At 52.5% G+C, this 21,293-nt stretch overlaps 2 protein-coding genes across 9 annotated transcripts in view; both read right to left on the bottom strand.

Annotated features, from left to right (window-relative positions):
• nup98 (nucleoporin 98 and 96 precursor) overlaps positions 1 to 7,658 on the bottom strand; it is a 205,840-nt gene extending 198,182 nt beyond the window's left edge. For 3 of the 8 annotated variants that reach the window (XM_085999812.1, XM_085999816.1, XM_085999817.1), the window contains exon 1: positions 6,916 to 7,064. The gene's annotated coding sequence lies outside the window, so the exon portion shown is untranslated. The other 5 variants (XM_085999818.1, XM_085999819.1, XM_085999815.1 and 2 more) reach the window with 4 other exon arrangements.
• The window catches only part of LOC147112181 (rho-related GTP-binding protein RhoG), an 87,728-nt gene that overhangs the window by 39,088 nt on the left and 27,347 nt on the right, over positions 1 to 21,293 (bottom strand). The window lies entirely within an intron of this gene.

The raw sequence follows: 21,293 nt of genomic DNA, 5'->3' as shown, positions 1-21,293 counted from the left end.
AGGGGGGGGGAGAGAGAGACTGAAAGGGAGAGGGGGGGAGAGAGAGACTGAAAGGGAGAGGGGGGAGAGAGAGACTGAAAGGGAGAGGGGGGAGAGAGAGACTGAAAGGGAGAGGGGGGGAGAGAGAGACTGAAAGGGAGAGGGGGGGAGAGAGAGACTGAAAGGGAGAGGGGGGGAGAGAGAGACTGAAAGGGAGAGGGGGGGAGAGAGAGACTGAAAGGGAGAGGGGGGGGAGAGAGAGACTGAAAGGGAGAGGGGGAAGGAGAGAGAGAGAGAGAGAGGGGGGAAGGAGAGAGAGACTGAAAGGGAGAGGGGGAAAGAGAGAGAGAGAGAGAGGGGGGAAGGAGAGAGAGAGAGAGAGAGGGGGAGGAGGAGAGAGAGAGAGAGAGGGGGAAGGAGAGAGAGAGAGAGGGAAGGAGAGAGGGGGAAGGAGAGAGAGCGAGAGAGAGAGGGGGAAGGAGAGAGAGACTGAAAGGGAGAGGGGGAAGGAGAGAGAGAAGAGAGAGAGAGAGGGAAGGAGAGAGAGACTGAAAGGGAGAGGGGGGAGAGAGAGACTGAAAGGAGAGGGGGGGGGGGGGGGGAGAGAGAGACTGAAAGGGAGAGGGGGGGGGGGGGAGAGAGAGACTGAAAGGGAGAGGGGGGGGGAGAGAGAGACTGAAAGGGAGAGGGGGGGGGGGAGAGAGAGACTGAAAGGGAGAGGGGGGGGGGAGAGAGAGACTGAAAGGGAGAGGGGGGGGGGAGAGAGAGACTGAAAGGGAGAGGGGGGGGGGAGAGAGAGACTGAAAGGGAGAGGGGGGGGGGAGAGAGAGACTGAAAGGGAGAGGGGGGGGGGAGAGAGACTGAAAGGGAGGGGAGGGGGGGGGGGAGAGAGAGACTGAAAGGGAGAGGGGGGGGGGGAGAGAGAGACTGAAAGGGAGAGGGGGGGGGGAGAGAGAGACTGAAAGGGAGAGGGGGGGGGGAGAGAGAGACTGAAAGGAGAGGGGGGGGGGAGAGAGAGACTGAAAGGGAGAGGGGGGGGGGGGAGAGAGAGACTGAAAGGAGAGGGGGGGGGAGAGAGAGACTGAAAGGGAGAGGGGGGGGGAGAGAGAGACTGAAAGGGAGAGGGGGGGGGAGAGAGAGACTGAAAGGGAGAGGGGGGGGGGGGAGAGAGACTGAAAGGGAGAGGGGGGGGGGGGAGAGAGACTGAAAGGGAGAGGGGGGGGGGAGAGAGAGACTGAAAGGAGAGGGGGGGGGGGAGAGAGAGACTGAAAGGGAGAGGGGGGGGGGAGAGAGAGACTGAAAGGGAGAGGGGGGGGGGGAGAGAGAGACTGAAAGGGAGAGGGGGGGGGGAGAGAGAGACTGAAAGGGAGAGGGGGGGGGAGAGAGAGACTGAAAGGGAGAGGGGGGGGGAGAGAGAGACTGAAAGGGAGAGGGGGGGGAGAGAGAGACTGAAAGGGAGAGGGGGGGGGGAGAGAGAGACTGAAAGGGAGAGGGGGGGGGAGAGAGAGACTGAAAGGGAGAGGGGGGGGGAGAGAGAGACTGAAAGGGAGAGGGGGGGGGGAGAGAGAGACTGAAAGGGAGAGGGGGGGGGGAGAGAGAGACTGAAAGGGAGAGGGGGGGGGGGAGAGAGAGACTGAAAGGGAGAGGGGGGGGGGAGAGAGAGACTGAAAGGGAGAGGGGGGGGGAGAGAGAGACTGAAAGGGAGAGGGGGGGGAGAGAGAGACTGAAAGGGAGAGGGGGGGGGAGAGAGAGACTGAAAGGGAGAGGGGGGGGGGAGAGAGAGACTGAAAGGGAGAGGGGGGGGGGAGAGAGAGACTGAAAGGGAGAGGGGGGGGGAGAGAGAGACTGAAAGGGAGAGGGGGGGGGAGAGAGAGACTGAAAGGGAGAGGGGGGGGGAGAGAGAGACTGAAAGGGAGAGGGGGGGGAGAGAGAGACTGAAAGGGAGAGGGGGGGGGAGAGAGAGACTGAAAGGGAGAGGGGGGGGGAGAGAGAGACTGAAAGGGAGAGGGGGGGGGGAGAGAGAGACTGAAAGGGAGAGGGGGGGGGAGAGAGAGACTGAAAGGGAGAGGGGGGGGGAGAGAGAGACTGAAAGGGAGAGGGGGGGGGGGAGAGAGAGAGACTGAAGGGAGAGGGGGGGGGGGAGAGAGAGACTGAAAGGGAGAGGGGGGGGGGGAGAGAGAGACTGAAAGGGAGAGGGGGGGGGGGAGAGAGAGACTGAAAGGGAGAGGGGGGGGGAGAGAGAGACTGAAAGGGAGAGGGGGGGGGAGAGAGAGACTGAAAGGGAGAGGGGGGGGGAGAGAGAGACTGAAAGGGAGAGGGGGGGGAGAGAGAGACTGAAAGGGAGAGGGGGGGAGAGAGAGACTGAAAGGGAGAGGGGGGGAGAGAGAGACTGAAAGGGAGAGGGGGGAGAGAGAGACTGAAAGGGAGAGGGGGGGAGAGAGAGACTGAAAGGGAGAGGGGGGGGGAGAGAGAGACTGAAAGGGAGAGGGGGGGGAGAGAGAGACTGAAAGGGAGAGGGGGGGAGAGAGAGACTGAAAGGGAGAGGGGGGAGAGAGAGACTGAAAGGGAGAGGGGGGGGAGAGAGAGACTGAAAGGAGAGGGGGGGGAGAGAGAGACTGAAAGGGAGAGGGGGGGGAGAGAGAGACTGAAAGGGAGAGGGGGGGAGAGAGAGACTGAAAGGGAGAGGGGGGGGAGAGAGAGACTGAAAGGGAGAGGGGGGGGAGAGAGAGACTGAAAGGGAGAGGGGGGGGAGACTGAAAGGGAGAGGGGGGGAGAGAGAGACTGAAAGGGAGAGGGGGGGAGAGAGACTGAAAGGGAGAGGGGGGGGAGAGAGACTGAAAGGGAGAGGGGGGGGAGAGAGACTGAAAGGGAGAGGGGGGGGAGAGAGACTGAAAGGGAGAGGGGGGGGAGAGAGACTGAAAGGGAGAGGGGGGGGAGAGAGACTGAAAGGGGAGGGGGGGGAGAGAGACTGAAAGGAGAGGGGGGGGAGAGAGACTGAAAGGGAGGGGGGGGAGAGAGACTGAAAGGGAGAGGGGGGGAGAGAGACTGAAGGGAGAGGGGGGGAGAGAGACTGAAAGGGAGAGGGGGGGGAGAGAGACTGAAAGGGAGAGGGGGGGGAGAGAGACTGAAAGGGAGAGGGGGGGGAGAGAGACTGAAAGGGAGAGGGGGGGGAGAGAGACTGAAAGGGAGAGGGGGGGGAGAGAGACTGAAAGGGAGACTAGGCCAATATCCATTAATAATCACTATCCAAAAAAGAGCCACCAAATTTTGGAATCACCTACAAATGAGCAATCCCCAATGCTATCACTACGACGCCCTGAAATGCCAAGAGCTGACCATAAAGAAGAATACCCTCAGTCAACTAGTCCTGGGACTCAGTGAAGTAACTACTAACAATACTAACAATAACCAGCCCCAGGACAGTGACAGGGTAACACAAAGAATTCGACCCAACACAATCGTCGCTAAGCAAAAGGAAAAATATCTGACATATTGGGCAGAAACAACAAAAACCCAAAGCAAACTCAATTGCTACTTGGCCCTAAACAGACAATACAACATAGCTGATTACCTGACCATGGTAAAGGATAACAAACTGAGAAGAACCTTGACAAGGTACAGACTTAGCGAACATAGCCTAGCGATCGAAAAAGGCAGACACAGGCAGACCAGGCTGCCAAGAGAGGACAGGATATGCTCTCACTGCAGTCAGGGAGTGGTGGAGACAGAGATGCACTTCCTCACAGCTTGTGGAAAATATCAGGGCATCAGGGAGAATTTCTACCAAAAATTCTCACAAATATGCCCTGATTTCAGAAATCTGAATGACAACCAAAAACTCCCATTCCTACTGGGAGAGGAGAGAAACTGTATAACACTGGCGGCACACTATGTTACAGCTTGCCATGAACAGAGGGACAACCAGTAAACTAAGAAAAGAATATATATAAACAATGCGAATGTATATTTATACACTCAGGGAAATACCTGTTATACACTGTATGAATAGAACTGCGTTTATGTGCTCAACCATGAATGTATTTTGATGCTTTGGCAACATAAGATGTAACTTGTCATGCCAATAAAGCGATTTGAATTGTGAATTGTGAATTGAGAGGGGGGGGAGAGAGACTGAAAGGGAGAGGGGGGGGAGAGAGACTGAAAGGAGAGGGGGGGGGAGAGAGACTGAAAGGGAGAGGGGGGGGAGAGAGACTGAAAGGGAGAGGGGGGGGAGAGAGACTGAAAGGGAGAGGGGGGGGGGAGAGAGACTGAAAGGGAGAGGGGGGGGAGAGAGACTGAAAGGGAGAGGGGGGGGGAGAGAGACTGAAAGGGAGAGGGGGGGGAGAGAGACTGAAAGGGAGAGGGGGGGGAGAGAGACTGAAAGGGAGAGGGGGGGGGAGAGAGACTGAAAGGGAGAGGGGGGGGGAGAGAGACTGAAAGGGAGAGGGGGGAGGAGAGAGACTGAAAGGGAGAGGGGGGGGGGAGAGAGACTGAAAGGGAGAGGGGGGGGGAGAGAGACTGAAAGGGAGAGGGGGGGGGAGAGAGACTGAAAGGGAGAGGGGGGGGGAGAGAGACTGAAAGGGAGAGGGGGGGGGAGAGAGACTGAAAGGGAGAGGGGGGGGGAGAGAGACTGAAAGGGAGAGGGGGGGGGAGAGAGACTGAAAGGGAGAGGGGGGGGGAGAGAGACTGAAAGGGAGAGGGGGGGGGAGAGAGACTGAAAGGGAGAGGGGGGGGGAGAGAGACTGAAAGGGAGAGGGGGGGGGAGAGAGACTGAAAGGGAGAGGGGGGGGGAGAGAGACTGAAAGGGAGAGGGGGGGGAGAGAGACTGAAAGGGAGAGGGGGGGGGGAGAGAGACTGAAAGGGAGAGGGGGGGGAGAGAGACTGAAAGGGAGAGGGGGGGGGAGAGAGACTGAAGGGAGAGGGGGGGGGAGAGAGACTGAAAGGGAGAGGGGGGGGGAGAGAGACTGAAAGGAGAGGGGGGGGGGAGAGAGACTGAAAGGGAGAGGGGGGGGGGGAGAGAGACTGAAAGGGAGAGGGGGGGGGAGAGAGACTGAAAGGGAGAGGGGGGGGGAGAGAGACTGAAAGGGAGAGGGGGGGGGAGAGAGACTGAAAGGGAGAGGGGGGGGGGAGAGAGACTGAAAGGGAGAGGGGGGGGGAGAGAGACTGAAAGGGAGAGGGGGGGGGGAGAGAGACTGAAAGGGAGAGGGGGGGGGAGAGAGACTGAAAGGGAGAGGGGGGGGAGAGAGACTGAAAGGAGAGGGGGGGGAGAGAGACTGAAAGGGAGAGGGGGGGGAGAGAGACTGAAAGGGAGAGGGGGGGGGAGAGGGGGGGAGAGGGGGGGGGAGAGGGGGGGGAGAGGGGGGGGGAGAGGGGGGGGGGAGAGGGGGGGGGAGAGGGGGGGAGAGGGGGGGGAGAGGGGGGGGAGAGAGACTGAAAGGGAGAGGGGGGGGGAGAGAGACTGAAAGGGAGAGGGGGGGGAGAGAGACTGAAAGGGAGAGGGGGGGGAGAGAGACTGAAAGGGAGAGGGGGGGGGAGAGAGACTGAAAGGGAGAGGGGGGGGAGAGAGAGACTGAAAGGGAGAGGGGGGGGAGAGAGAGACTGAAAGGGAGAGGGGGGGGAGAGAGAGACTGAAAGGGAGAGGGGGGGGAGAGAGAGACTGAAAGGGAGAGGGGGGGGAGAGAGAGACTGAAAGGGAGAGGGGGGGAGAGAGAGACTGAAAGGGAGAGGGGGGGAGAGAGAGACTGAAAGGGAGAGGGGGGGGAGAGAGAGACTGAAAGGGAGAGGGGGGGGAGAGAGAGTCTGAAAGGGAGAGGGGGGGGAGAGAGAGTCTGAAAGGGAGAGGGGGGGGAGAGAGAGACTGAAAGGGAGAGGGGGGGAGAGAGAGACTGAAAGGGAGAGGGGGGGGGAGAGAGAGACTGAAAGGAGAGGGGGGGGAGAGAGAGACTGAAAGGGAGAGGGGGGGGAGAGAGAGACTGAAAGGGAGAGGGGGGGAGAGAGAGACTGAAAGGGAGAGGGGGGGAGGAGAGAGAGCTGAAAGGGAGAGGGGGGGGGGAGAGAGAGACTGAAAGGGAGAGGGGGGGGAGAGAGAGACTGAAAGGGAGAGGGGGGAGAGAGAGACTGAAAGGAGAGGGGGGGAGAGAGAGACTGAAAGGGAGAGGGGGGGGAGAGAGAGACTGAAAGGGAGAGGGGGGGGGAGAGAGACTGAAAGGGAGAGGGGGGGAGAGAGAGACTGAAAGGGAGAGGGGGGGAGAGAGAGACTGAAAGGAGAGGGGGGGGAGAGAGAGACTGAAAGGAGAGGGGGGGAGAGAGAGACTGAAAGGGAGAGGGGGAAGGAGAGAGAGAGAGAGAGGGGGAAGGAGAGAGAGAGAGGGGGAAGGAGAGAGAGAGAGAGGGGGAAGGCGAGAGAGGGGAAGGCGAGAGAGAGGGGGAGGGAGAGAGAGAGAGGGGGAAGGCGAGAGAGAGGGGGAGGGAGAGAGAGAGAGAGGTGAAGGAGAGAGAGACTGAAAGGGAGAGGGGGAAGGAGAGAGAGAGAGGGAAGGAGAGAGAGAGGGGGAAGGCGAGAGAGAGGGGGAGGGAGAGAGAGAGAGGGGGAAGGCGAGAGAGAGGGGGAGGGAGAGAGAGAGAGAGGGTGAAGGAGAGAGAGACTGAAAGGGAGAGGGGAAGGAGAGAGAGAGAGAGGGGAAGGAGAGAGAGAGAGAGGGGGAAGGAGAGAGAGAGAGAGAGAGGGGGAAGGGAGAGAGAGAGAGAGAGGGGGAAGGAGAGAGAGAGAGAGAGGGGGAAGGAGAGAGAGAGAGAGGGGGAAGGAGAGAGAGACTGAAAGGAGAGGGGGGGAGAGGAAGACACCCCGGGGAAGGGGTTGGACTCAGAGCCCGGCCGCGGTGACGCGGAGCCCCCGTGCGCGGCCTAGCGCCTCAGGCCAAGCCCGGCCCAACTCACCTCACCTCCGCTCCGGCCCGCCGCTCACCCCGCTCGCTGTCTCTCGGGCCGCGCGGTTCTCTGTCTCTGTTCCTCTGTCTCTCTTCCCTGCCCCACACTCACGGCAGGCCGCAGGCTTAGGCCCCGCCCACACACGCCATGAAACGCCCCCTGTGACGCATCATACCGCGGTCCGCCCGTTGGATTGCTCAAGCCTCCCGTCACTCAACGCTAATACGGCCCGTCGATTGGTCCATGCGTCCGTCAGTCACGTCGCCTGACGTAGTCGATAAATATGAAACGAACAATGTGATTGGCGAACGTCGTCTCAGTCAGAATACACATTCCAGTCCGATTGGCTAAATGTCGAAAAGGGGCCGTTCCCTTATTGCCGTCAATCAACAGGAAACCCCGAAATAACAACAGAAAATGCTGGAAAAACTCAGCAAGTCAGGCAACATCCGTGGAGAGAAATTTGAGTTGACGTTTCGGGTTTGACCCGCCCCAGCTCACACATTGCCCAATTCCATTGGTCAGTTGCCATGTCAATCAAACCGGACCCCCTGCAGTGGGTGGGAGTTAGAATCCAAGCGCGGCATCGATTGGTCCAATTCCCTGTCAATCAAAGGGAACGCGGCCAATGGGCAACAAGCTTCACAAACTGGCGGGCCTCCGGCAAATACAGCGGGCAGCGGCTCCTCACTTGGATTAACTCCGCTCGCCGCAGCCAATCTACCGGCAAATAACCGCAAACCAGCGCCGCTCCCGCTCACAGACCGCCATTCCCGCCCCGCCCGTTTTGGAAAGTCAATCAGACGTGTGCTGCACTGCGATTGGCTGGCGGCTAAGGTCCCGCCTCTCACCGCCATTGATTGGGCAATTCGAACAACCCCGCCCCCTCCGCCTGACGTCACAGGGCTTGGCCGCGCCTCTTAAAAGGGCAATGACCCAAATGGCCCCGCAGTGGACAAGAGGCCATTCGGCCCCACCAGCCTGGTCCAGTCAATGAGAATCAGAGACATTTACAGCACAGAGGGAGTCCATTCGGCCCATCATGTCCGTGCCGGCCGACAAAGAGCGTTCGAGCCTAATCCCACTTCCCAGCTCTTGGTCTGTAGCCCTGCAGGTTCCGGCACTTCAGGTGCATATCCAAGTACTTTTTAAATGTGATGAGGGTTTCTGCCTCGACCACCCTTTCAAGCAGTGAGTTCCAGACCCCCACCACCCTCAGTGAAAGAATTTCTCCTCAACTCCCCTCTAGATCTCCGACCAATTACTTTAAATCTATGCCCCCGGTTATTGACCTCTCTTTGGTGTATGTAACCTGTTCCACCTTAAGAGAACTTAAGCCTGTTCCACCTTAAGAGATGTACTACTTTCTCTGGCTGCTGTATACGTAATACCGGTGGTGACCACACCGGTATATAAGTACTGTGTAGTGATATTGCTGTTAGTATAGCCCTGACCTCCAACTAGTAAAGACCTGTTGAAACGCTATTCTTGTAGTCTGTGTCAGTAATTAATCTTAAATACAACTAGAACACACAGACTTAACAGTGGCGACGAGTCCGATTCTTACCCTGCGGCAGTTTATATCCACGGCGGCTTCGTCCACAGAACGGGCGTCGAAGAGAGGCATCCACCCTCATCACCCTGCTGGAAGGCACGTCGCGCGGCAGGCATCGAGAACCCGGAGTGCAGAAGATATCCTGAACTCGAAGCCTCCATCAGCGGCAGTCAGCTATCTTCCTTCTACCTCGGTGGTGGGTAAGCCGGTTAGCGACGCGAGCAGAAAGTCGGCCGCGTTGGCTGTACAGACGGGGAGGGAAGACGGAGGAATAAGGGTGGTGAGATCGATCGCGACCGGAGATAAGGGCCGGGCCGCATTTGGGCCAAAAGGCGCAGCGCGGGGACATCGATCACGGCTGGTGATAAGGGCCGGGCCGCATTCGGGCCAAAAAGGCGCAGCGTCTGGGGCGACTGAAGGCGCGACAGCCGCGGTGAAGGCGAACGCAGCCGGTGCTAATAACCGGGCTGCAAGAAGGGCTGCGAGGCGCGACATCGGGGAAGCGTGAATGCCCGAGGGAGCCGCGGTGAAGCGGAAACAGCGTCGGGGGAGTTACTAACCGCTGGGAAAGGGGAGCAGCAGCGGCACGCCAAACGCCATTGCAGCCAGCGGGTGAAGAAGGCGAGCGTGGGAAAGACCGCCAAGCGCGGGAAACCGCAATTTTGTAGGCGGAGGACGAAGACAAGAGCGGAAAGCCGCCATCTTGGAAAAAGGGAAATCACTAAAAAAATTGCAACGATGCCTAAACATGGGAACATTAATACCTTTGATAGCGACATCGAAGATTGGGCCACGTATGTAGAACGCATACAAAATTATTGTAAAGCAAATAAAATCCCAGATGATGAGAAAGCACTAACTTTATTAAACTTAATGGGTGCGAAGACATACGGGCAATTGAAACACCTTTTATCACCAGATGAACCGGCGGAGAAGACGTTCGAGGAGATTGTTACTGTCCTGAGAAATCATCTAAACCCCACGCCGCTGATGCTAGCGGAACGATTTAAATTTTACAGCAGAAAGCAGCTGAAAGATGAAAGCAATGCTGAATATTTAATGGAATTGCGTAAGCTAGCAAAGTACTGTCAGTTTGGAACGGGACTAACAGATGCGCTAAGAAATAAATTTGTGTGTGGATTATTAAAAGAAGATACACAAAAGCGACTGCTCGAGGAGAATGAGCTGACGCTTGAGAAAGCGGTCACTATGGCAGCATCACACGAAGCCGCAGCGAGAGGCACGGCAGTAATGCAGCTACGGTCACCGGAACTCAGTACAAATCAATTGGTTTTGAGTACTGTAAAATGTTATCGTTGTGGAAAGACAACGCACGATCAGAACCAGTGTTGGTTTAAAAACCAAGAATGCAGAACGTGTGGCAGGCTTGGCCACATAGCTAAAGTATGCCGGTCAGGAAAGAAGACCAGCAACAAAAAGTCACCGCAAGGAAAATACATAAAGGTACACAAGGTGACAAAGAACAGTTCGAACGAACAGAAGTCAGATTCAGACGCCAGCAGTAATGAACTGGGTAGCTTAAGAGTACACAACGTTGGTAAGGATGCAGATCTCCAGACAATTTGGGTCACTCTTCAGATAGCAGGAGTCCAAGTAAAGATGGAATTGGACACTGGATCGGCATTGACGGTCATGAATAAGAAAGATTACAAAAGGTTATTCCAACATATTCCCCTACGGAATACGGAGATTATATTGAAAACATACACGGGGCAAAGAGTGTACCCCATCGGAAAGATAGAGGTAAAAGTGGTCCACAAGGGCAAAGAAAGCCAAGTAATGGACTTATATGTGCTACCTGAAGGAGGTCCACCACTACTGGGTCGGGAGTGGATTAGGAAAATGAATATGGACTGGCACTCCTTAAAGGCACTAACGGTAGATTCCGGGGAAACAGATGTCAAACCTAAACGATTGTCCAGAATATTGGATGATGCTAAAGAGGTGTTCCAGCAGGGACTGGGAACACTGAGAGGAATTACGGCAAACATCAAGGTTGATGAACATGCACACCCAAAATTTTTCAAAGCCAGACCGGTACCCTATGCAATACGACCTGCTGTAGAAGCGGAACTGGAAGCGCTAGAACGTTCAGGTGTACTGTCTAAGGTAGATTGGAGTGAGTGGGCTACGCCCATTGTTCCCGTTATGAAACGTCCTTCGAGCAACAAGCCAGGAGAACCAGGGAAGGTTCGCATCTGTGGAGACTTCAAGATCACCGTTAATCCGATGCTTCACACGGTGCAGTATCCGCTTCCGCGGATTGAGGATATTTTTGCTTCGTTGTCTGGTGGGAAACACTTCACCAAGATAGACCTGGCGCAGGCGTACTTGCAGATGGAGGTTAAAGAAGAGTCACGCCAGTACCTCACGATCAACACGCATAGAGGTTTGTACCGGTATAATAGGCTGGTTTTTGGAGTGGCATTGGCTCCAGCAATTTGGCAGAGGGCCATGGAGCAGGTATTACAGGGAATTCCAGGCACACAATGTTACCTGGACGATATTCTGATTACAGGAGATGGTGATGAAGAACACCTCGCAAACTTGGAACTGGTGCTCAACAGACTGAAAGAGTATGGACTTAGAGTTAATCGGCAGAAATGTGAGTTCTTTCAGAAACGGATCTCGTACTGTGGTCATGTCATTGACCGGGAGGGGCTTCATAAGTCTCCTGACAAGATAGAGGCAGTTGTAAAGGCTCCCGCTCCGGATAATGTCTCTCAGTTGAGGTCGTTTCTAGGATTGATTAACTATTACCATAAGTTTCTACCGAATCTATCCACGGTACTGCACCCGCTGAACGCTCTTTTACAGAAGGGGGTACCATGGGAATGGAGCGAAAACTGTAAGAAGGCATTTCGCAAAAGCAAAGAATTGATCACCTCAGAGGAAGTGTTGGCTCACTTCAACCCGACACTGCCTATTCGGTTGGCTTGTGATGCTTCTCCATATGGTATTGGGGCAGTACTCTCACACAAGTTGCCAAATGGCATGGAAAGGCCAGTCGCGTTTGCATCCAGATCATTGACCTCCGCTGAGCGCAACTATGCGCAGATCGATAGGGAGGCTCTCAGCCTTGTATGGGGAGTGAAGAAGTTTAATCATTACCTGCAGGGCCAAAAATTCACACTTCTGACAGACCATCAGCCGTTGGTATCCATTTTTAACCCTAAGAAGGGTGTTTCGGTGATGACAGCACAGAGACTCCAGAGATGGTCCCTTTTCCTAGGGGCACATCAATATCAAATAGAATTCAAAGGTACAAAGCAGCATGGCAATGCTGATGGGCTGTCGCGCCTGCCACTACCTGAAGAAGAAGAGACGACGAAAGTTGACCCTGTTGAGTTATTTCATTCGACCATCATCGAGTGTTTACCAGTCACCAATGCAAGTATTGAAAGAGAAACCAGGAACGACCCGACACTGTCCCGAGTCTACGAGGTGACAGTGAAGGGATGGCCAACACATGGTGATCCTCTGTTACCGGCATTCTCGGCAAGGCGAGACCAGCTGTCCGTCTGCCATGGTACTTTGATGTACGGGATAAGAGTGATTATTCCTCCCAAGTTAAGGGAAAGAGTTCTAAAGGAACTGCATGAAGGTCATCTGGGGGGAGTTAAGATGAAAAGTCTTGCTAGGGCTTATGTATGGTGGTCGGGTATTGACCAACAGATAGAGGAGTTGATGAAAAGCTGCGCTGGGTGCCAAAAAGTGCAAAATGCACGCACCTCCGATCGCACCGCTACACCCATGGGAATGGCCTTCAGCCCCATGGCAACGCGTACATATTGACTTTGCTGGTCCATTCATGGACTCCATGTTCCTAATTGCGGTGGACGCACATTCCAAATGGCCAGAAGCGATCAAGATGAATACCACTACTTCAGAAAAGACAATTGCAGTGTTAAGAACAATATTCGCAAGGAACGGATTGCCAGAACAGATATGTTCGGACAACGGACCACAGTTCGTGTCGGAAGAATTCCAAAAATTCTTAAAGAAGAATGGGGTGAAACATTATACCTCTGCCCCATATCATCCGGCGACAAACGGGTTGGCCGAGAGATTTGTCCAAACATTCAAAAAGGCAATAAAGGCCATGAACGATGATCAGATTCCGCTACAACACAAGGTGGACAATTTCCTAATGGCATATCGAAACGCCGCTCATGCAGTAACTAACCAAAGTCCTGCCATGATGTTTTATAACAGGAGGTTGCGGTCCAGGTTGGACTTGTTAAAACCAAATGTGCGGAGGGAAGTGGAAAACAAACAGTTCCGGCATATTAATAACAAGACCACTCGAAGTTTCGACGTAGGACAACCAGTGTTGGCAAGGGACTATGGAAACGAAAAATGGCAGTCCGGAACAATTCGGGCCAGACAAGGACCTCTGATGTACACAGTAGATATTGGTAACAATGTGATAAGGCGTCATGCGGATCAACTGGTAGAATCGAGAGCAAGGGTTGAACCCATGGTTGCGACAGAGACAACTGTGGAAGACGTTAATGAACCTGAAGCATCTACCTCGGCAGGGAATGTACCTGATGATGACGTCCAATACATAGGAAACCAACTAGAGGAGTCACCTCGGCAACAAGAATCAGAGACCACTGAAAGGCGTTATCCAACCCGAATCAGAAGGCCTCCTGAGAGACTGAACCTTTGAGCTGTTTATACCTGAAGTTATATATGTATATATGTTATGTTAAATGGGGATATGACTGTTAAGCTAAAAAGGGAGGATTGTGGTGTATGTAACCTGTTCCACCTTAAGAGAACTTAAGCCTGTTCCACCTTAAGAGATGTACTATTTTCTCTGGCTGCTGTATACGTAATACCGGTGGTGACCACCGGTATATAAGTACTGTGTAGTGATATTGCTGTTAGTATAGCCCTGACCTCCAACTAGTAAAGACCTGTTGAAACGTTATTCTTGTAGTCTGTGTCAGTAATTAATCTTAAATACAACTAGAACACACAGACTTAACACTCTCTGCTAAGGGAAATAGGTCCTTCCGATCCACTCTATCTAGGCCCCTCATAATTTTATACGTCTCAATAAGGTCTCCCCTCAGCCTCCTCTGTTTCAAAGGAAACAACCCCAGCCTATCCAATCTTTCCTCATAGCTAAAATGCCCCAGGCCAGGCCAGGAAAGTGGGATTAGGGTGGATAGCTCTTTGTCGGCTGGCACGGACACAATAGGCCGAGTGGGCTCCTTCTGTGATGTGGGGGTGGGGCAAACAGTGGGGATGATACCAATCGACTGCAACAGGACATAGACAGGCTAGCAGAATGGGCAGACAAGTGGCGGATGGAATTTAATACAGAGAAGTGTGAGGTGATGCATTTTGGCAGAAGGAACAGGGAGAGGCAATATACACTTAATGGCACAGTTTTAAAGAGTGTGCAGGGACAGAGGGACCTGGGAGTTAATGTGCATCGGTCCCTGAAGGTGGCGGGACATATTGAGAGAGTGGTTAGCAAAGCATATGGGATCTTGGGCTTCATAAATAGAGGTATTGAGTACAAAAGTAGAGAAGTTATGCTGAATCTTTATAAAGCGCTGGTTAGGCCACAACTGGAGTATTGCGTCCAGTTCTGGTCACCACACTTTAGGAAGGATGTGAAGGCCCTTGAGAGGGTGCAGAGGAGATTTACCAGAATGGTTCCGGGGATGGGGGATCTTAGCTACAAGGACAGGTTGGAGAAGCTGGATTTGTTTTCATTAGAGCAAAGGAGGTTGCGGGGTGATTTGATAGAGGTGTACAAGATTATGACGGGTTTGGATAGGCTAGACGGGGAAAGGCTGTTCCCACTAGTTGATGGTACAAGAACCAGGGGACACAGATTTAAGGTTTGGGGCAAGAGATACGGGGGGGAAAACGTTTTTATGCAGCGAGTGGTGAGGACCTGGAATTCGCTGCTGACGGAAGTGGTGGAAGCGGAGACACTCAATGATTTCAAGGGGAGACTGGATAGGCACTTGAGGGAAATAAACTTGCAGGGCTACGGGGATAGAGCGGGGGAATGGGACTGACTGGATTGCTCTACAGAGAGCCGGTATGGAGTCGATGGGCCGAATGGCCTCCTTCTGTGCCGTTATGACTCTATGGCTCTGTGACATCCTTGTAAATCTCCTCTGCACCCTCTCTAGTGCAATCACATCCTTCCTGTAATGTGGTGACCAGAACTGCACGCAGCATTCTAGCTGTGACCTAACTAGTGTTTGATACAGTTCGAGCATAACCTCCCTGCTCCTATATTCTATGCCTCAGCTAATAAACAAAAGTATCCCGTATGCCTTCTTAACCACCTTATCTACCTGTCCTGCTACCTTCAGGGATCACGGCTGATCTGTATCTTAACTCCATCTACTCGCCTTGCTTCCGTAACTGATTTATTTTCCGGAGTGACTGCAGCCGATCCACCATTGCGCTATTGACTCCGTGTCATTTAAGGCTTCCATCGCCCACGCTGTGCTCGCTGACCTATATTGGCTCCCGGTCCAGCAACATCTTGATTTTAAAACTCCCAAATCCCTCCATTGCCTCACCCCCCCTCCCTATCTCTAATCTCCTCCAGCTCTACAACCCTCCAAGATCTCTGTGCTCCTCCAATTCTGGCCTCTTGCGCATCCCCAATTTTTATTGCTCCACCATTGGCAGCCGAGGCCCCAAGCTCTGGAATTCCCTCCCTAAACCTCTCCGTCTCTCTCTCTTCCTTTAAGAATCAATTTGGCCAAGCTTTTGGTCACCAGTCCTAATATCTCCTTATGCGACTCGGTGTCAAATTTCGTTTGATAATCGCTCCTACAAAGCGCCTTGGGACGTTTTACTACATTAAAGGCGCTATATAAATACAAGTTGTTGTTTAGGGTTAGGACGAGGTGTTAGGATTAATGGTTAGCATTACGTGTTGGGGTTAGGGTTAGTGGATAGGGTAAGGGTTAGTTGTTAGGGTTAGGAGATTATGGGTTAGAAACTGCTACTGAGAAAGTCGTCGTCACAAGACGGGTTTTTTTTTCTTTCTGTCGTCCTCAGCACAGATGAAACGGCTTCCAATTGTTCCCACCCTCCTCTCGCCCCTCTGACCTCCCATACCTCCATTCCCTAATTGTTCAAAGACCACCATTTTCATGAGAAGGCATCTGGGAATGAGTGTGACATTAATAATTTGGTCAGATGGACTTACAGTGTGTTCACGATCAGGACGGTGAACCTCCAGCTCTCTTCTTCCCTTTGGTGCAGAATTCATTTGATCACGGCCAATTGATGTCTGTAATGTCACAATGCTCGTTTTGTTATGTGTCAGAATTTAATTGGGTGGACGGTGATGTCACGCATGTCTATTGTGCGATGTCATAAATACAGTTTGTTTGCAGAATCTCCAGCTCCCATTGATGGCTCAGGGAATAGGTGCTGCTCCCAGTGTGTAACCATTGCAACTCCCAATGTGTAACCATTGCAACTCCCAATGTGTAACCATTGCAACTCCCAGTGTGTAACCATTGTAACTCCCAGCGTGTAACCATTGCAACTCCCAGTGTGTAACCATTGCAACTCCCAATGTGTAACCATTGCAACTCCCAATGTGTAACCATTGCAACTCCCAATGTGTAACCATTGCAACTCCCAGTGTGTAACCATTGCAACTCCCAATGTGTAACCATTGCAACTCCCAGTGTGTAACCATTGCAACTCCCAATGTGTAACCATTGCAACTCCCAATGTGTAACCATTGCAACTCCCAATGTGTAACCATTGTAACTCCCAGCGTGTAACCATTGCAACTCCCAGTGTGTAACCATTGCAACTCCCAGTGTGTAACCATTGCAACTCCCAATGTGTAACCATTGCAACTCCCAGTGTGTAACCATTGCAACTCCCAGTGTGTAACCATTGTAACTCCCAGCGTGTAACCATTGCAACTCCCAGCGTGTAACCATTGCAACTCCCAGCGTGTAACCATTGCAACTCCCAGCGTGTAACCATTGCAACTCCCAGCGTGTAACCATTGCAACTCCCAGTGTGTAACCATTGCAACTCCCAGTGTGTAACCATTGCAACTCCCAGCATGTAACCATTGCAACTCCCATTGTGTAATCATTGCAACTCCCAGCGTGTAACCATTGCAACTCCCAGTGTGTAATCATTGCAACTCCCAGTGTGTAACCATTGCAACTCCCAGTGTGTAACCATTGCAACTCCCAGCGTGTAACCATTGCAGCTCCCAGTGTGTAACCATTGCAACTCCCAGTGTGTAACCATTGCAACTCCCAGTGTGTAACCATTGCAACTCCCAGTGTGTAATCATTGCAACTCCCAGTGTGTAACCATTGCAACTCCCAGTGTGTAATCATTGCAACTCCCAGTGTGTAACCATTGCAACTCCCAGTGTGTAACCATTGCAACTCCCAGTGTGTAACCATTGCAGCTCCCAGCATGTAACCATTGCAACTCCCAGTGTGTAACCATTGCAGCTCCCAGCATGTAACCATTGCAACTCCCAGTGTGTAACCATTGCAACTCCCAGCGTGTAACCATTGCGACTCCCAGCGTGTAACCATTGCAGCTCCCAGCATGTAACCATTGCAACTCCCAGCGTGTAACCATTGCAACTCCCAGCGTGTAACCATTGCAACTCCCAGTGTGTAATCATTGCAACTCCCAGTGTGTAACCATTGCAACTCCCAGTGTGTAATCATTGCAACTCCCAGTGTGTAACCATTGCAACTCCCAGCGTGTAACCATTGTAACTCCCAGTGTGTAATCATTGCTGCTCCCAGTGTGTAACCATTGCAACTCCCAGTGTGTAATCATTGCTGCTCCCAGTGTGTAACCATTGTAACTCCCAGTGTGTAATCATTGCAACTCCCAGTGTGTAACCATTGCTGCTCCCAATGTGTAACCATTGCAACTCCCAGTGTGTAACCATTGTAACTCCCAGTGTGTAATCATTGCAACTCCCAGTGTGTAACCATTGTAACTCCCAGTGTGTAATCATTGCAACTCCCAGCGTGTAACCATTGCAACTCCCAGTGTGTAACCATTGCAACTCCCAGTGTGTAACCATTGTAACTCCCAGTGTGTAATCATTGCAACTCCCAGTGTGTAACCATTGTAACTCCCAGTGTGTAACCATTGCAACTCCCAGTGTGTAACCATTGTAACTCCCAGTGTGTAATCATTGTAACTCCCAGTGTGTAACCATTGCAACTCCCAGCGTGTAACCATTGTAACTCCCAGTGTGTAACCATTGCAACTCCCAGCGTGTAACCATCGTAACTCCCAGTGTGTAACCATTGCAACTCCCAGTGTGTAATCATTGCAACTCCCAGTGTGTAATCATTGCAACTCCCAGTGTGTAACCATTGCAACTCCCAGTGTGTAACCATTGTAACTCCCAGCGTGTAACCATTGCAACTCCCAGTGTGTAACCATTGCAACTCCCAGCGTGTAACCATTGCAACTCCCAGCGTGTAACCATTGCTGCTCCCAGTGTGTAACCATTGTAACTCCCAGTGTGTAATCATTGCAACTCCCAGTGTGTAACCATTGCTGCTCCCAGTGTGTAACCATTGTAACTCCCAGTGTGTAACCATTGCAACTCCCAGTGTGTAACCATTGCAACTCCCAGCGTGTAATCATTGCAACTCCCAATGTGTAACCATTGTAACTCCCAGTGTGTAACCATTGCAACTCCCAGTGTGTAACCATTGCAACTCCCAGCGTGTAATCATTGCAACTCCCAATGTGTAACCATTGTAACTCCCAGTGTGTAATCATTGCAACTCCCAGTGTGTAATCATTGCTGCTCCCAGTGTGTAACCATTGCAACTCCCAGTGTGTAACCATTGTAACTCCCAGCGTGTAATCATTGCAACTCCCAGTGTGTAACCATTGCAACTCCCAGTGTGTAACCATTGCAACTCCCAGTGTGTAATCATTGCAACTCCCAGTGTGTAACCATTGTAACTCCCAGTGTGTAATCATTGCAACTCCCAGTGTGTAACCATTGCAACTCCCAGTGTGTAACCATTGTAACTCCCAGTGTGTAATCATTGGAACTCCCAATGTGTAACCATTGCAACTCCCAGTGTGTAACCATTGCAACTCCCAGTGTGTAATCATTGCTGCTCCCAGTATGTAACCATTGCAACTCCCAGTGTGTAACCATTGCAACTCCCAGTGTGTAATCATTGCAACTCCCAGTGTGTAATCATTGCAACTCCCAGTGTGTAACCATTGCAACTCCCAGTGTGTAACCATTGCAACTCCCAGTGTGTAATCATTGCAAGCTACATCATTACATAAATTTAAAACAGAAATAGACAGTTTCCTAGAAGTAAAGGGAATTAAGGGTTACGGGGAGCGGGCAGGAATTTGGACATGAGTCTTGGTTCGGATCGGTCATGGCCCTGTGGGTAGCGGAGCGGGCCCAGGGGCCGTGTAGCCTGATCCTGCTCCTATTTCATGTGTCTAATTCTGTTAGATTCAGGAGATGGTTCTGTGATAGTGGATTGGCGGTTAGGATCAGATCAGCCATGATCTTATTGAATGGCGGAGCAGGCTCGAGGGGCCGATTGGCCTACTCCTGCTCCTATTTCTTATGTTCTTATGTTCTTAACTCCCAGCGTGTAATCATTGTAACTCCCAGTGTGTAACCATTGCAACTCCCAGTGTGTAACCATTGCAACTCCCAGTGTGTAACCATTGCAACTCCCAGTGTGTAACCATTGCAACTCCCAGTGTGTAACCATTGCAACTCCCAGTGTGTAATCATTGCAACTCCCAGTGTGTAACCATTGCAACTCCCAGTGTGTAACCATTGCAACTCCCAGTGTGTAACCATTGCACCATGCAGTGTGTGAAGATTGCACCATGTGGGATATAATAATTGCATCATCCGATGTGTAATCTTTGCACTGCTCTTTGTGGGTCCGGTCCTATATGTTTGAATGCGGGCAGCCCATCTCCAATAATGGCCTCCTTTCCTGCCCCCACACAGGCACTTCTGGATTCTATGTAAACGGTCACAGTGCAATTACACCCTTTGCCCAGTAGAGGCGCTGCAGCTTCACCACCGAGAAGGTGTGACCAGCGTGACAGGTTTACAGGCAGTTTGTGTTATAAGCATGGGTGTAGGAATTTGTAACAGTAATATGTGTAAAAATAAGGTCAAAATGCACAACTTCAAAATAGGGACTGAATTTATGTCTGCAAAACCGTGCTGAACTATCCCCTGTCCTTTTAATCCCCTAGTAACTGAAGGCTGTTTTCAGTCCTGGCTCCGTGAGTGCAATGTCACAGGGAATTCACGAGTAAATACAGAGAATTAAATAAGTAATGAGATAGACGTAAGTAAATAACTAATTCTATTGCAAATAGACAAACAAATAAATGTAAGTAACCACATATACCAATAAATAATTTAAATAAATACCTATATATAATCAAATGAATGTAAATAAACCATCCATGACAAAGCAGCCAGCTCGATTGTCTCCCCCTCCACCACCGGCGCACCGTGGCTGCAGTGTGGACCATCTACAAGATGCACTGCAGCAACTCGCCAAGGCTTCTTCGGCAGCACCTCCCAAACCCGCGACCTCTTCCACGTAGAAGGACAAGGGCAGCAGGCGCATGGGAACGCCACCACCTCCAAGTTCCCCTCCAAGTCACACACCATCCTGACTTGGAAATATATCGGCCGTTCCTTCATCGTCGCTGGGTCAACATCCTGGAACTCCCTCCCTAACAGCACTGTGGAAGCACCTTCACCACAAGGACAAGGTGGTTCAAGAAGGCGGCTCACCACCACCTTCTCGCGGGCAACTAGGGATGGGCAATAAATGCTGGCATTGCCAGCGATGCCCACATCCCAGGAACAAAAAACAAACTGGTTAGCTCTTTCAAAGAGCCGGCACAGGAACTGTGTTTCTCTAGGATTCCTCCCCCTTGTCTAATTTGTTGGATACCAATTTAAGGCCAATTCTTGGAACATGGTATGGGCAATAAATGCTGGCATTGCTGGCGACGCCCACGTCTCATAAAAATGAATAAAAAAAATAGTTATATATAAAAAATGTAATTGAATAGCCCTAGATTAATAAATACATAAATTATTAATGAAATATATACACATAAAATATAAATAGATTAAAACTAATTATAGAGAAAAAAATAATGAGGTTTAGTATTTTTACAAATTGCATTAATTAAGATATTGGAGCAGCTGAGCCTCCCCATGCCCCTCCCCCTGTCCCAGGCCCCTCCCCCTGTCCCAGGCCCCTCCCTCTAGCACAGGCCTTTCCCTCTATCCCAGGCCCCTCCCCCTGTCCTAGTCCCCGCCCCCTGTCCCAGGCCCCTCCCTCTATCACAGGCCCTTCCCTCTATCCCAGGCCCCTCCCCCTGTCCCAGGCCCCACCCACTATCACCGGCCCTTCCCTCTATCCCAGGCCCCTCCCCCTGTCCCAGGCCCCTCCTCACTATCCCAGGCCCCTCCCCCTGTCCCAGGCCCCTCCATCTATCCCAGGCCCCTCCCTCTATCCCAGGCTCCTCCCTCTAGCCCGGTCTCCTCCCTTTATCCCAGGCCCCTCCCTCTATCCCAGGCCCCTCCCCCTGTCCCCAGCCCCCCCTAAATCAGGCCCCGCCCCATCACAGGCCACTCCCTCTATCCCAGGCCCCCCCTTATCACAGGCCCCGCCCCATCCCAGGCCCCTCCCCCTGCCCCAGGACCCCCCTATCCCAGGCCCCCCCACTGTCCCAGGCCCCTCCCTCTATCCCAGGCCCCTCCCCCTAT

Source organism: Somniosus microcephalus, chromosome 10, assembly GCF_052327205.1.
Source record: "Somniosus microcephalus isolate GS21.2 chromosome 10, FLI_Smic_1.0, whole genome shotgun sequence".
In the NCBI taxonomy this organism is placed as follows: Eukaryota; Metazoa; Chordata; class Chondrichthyes; order Squaliformes; family Somniosidae; genus Somniosus; species Somniosus microcephalus.
The sequence above is the reverse complement of the archived record's forward strand: the minus strand, read 5'-3'. Positions and strand labels throughout refer to the sequence as shown.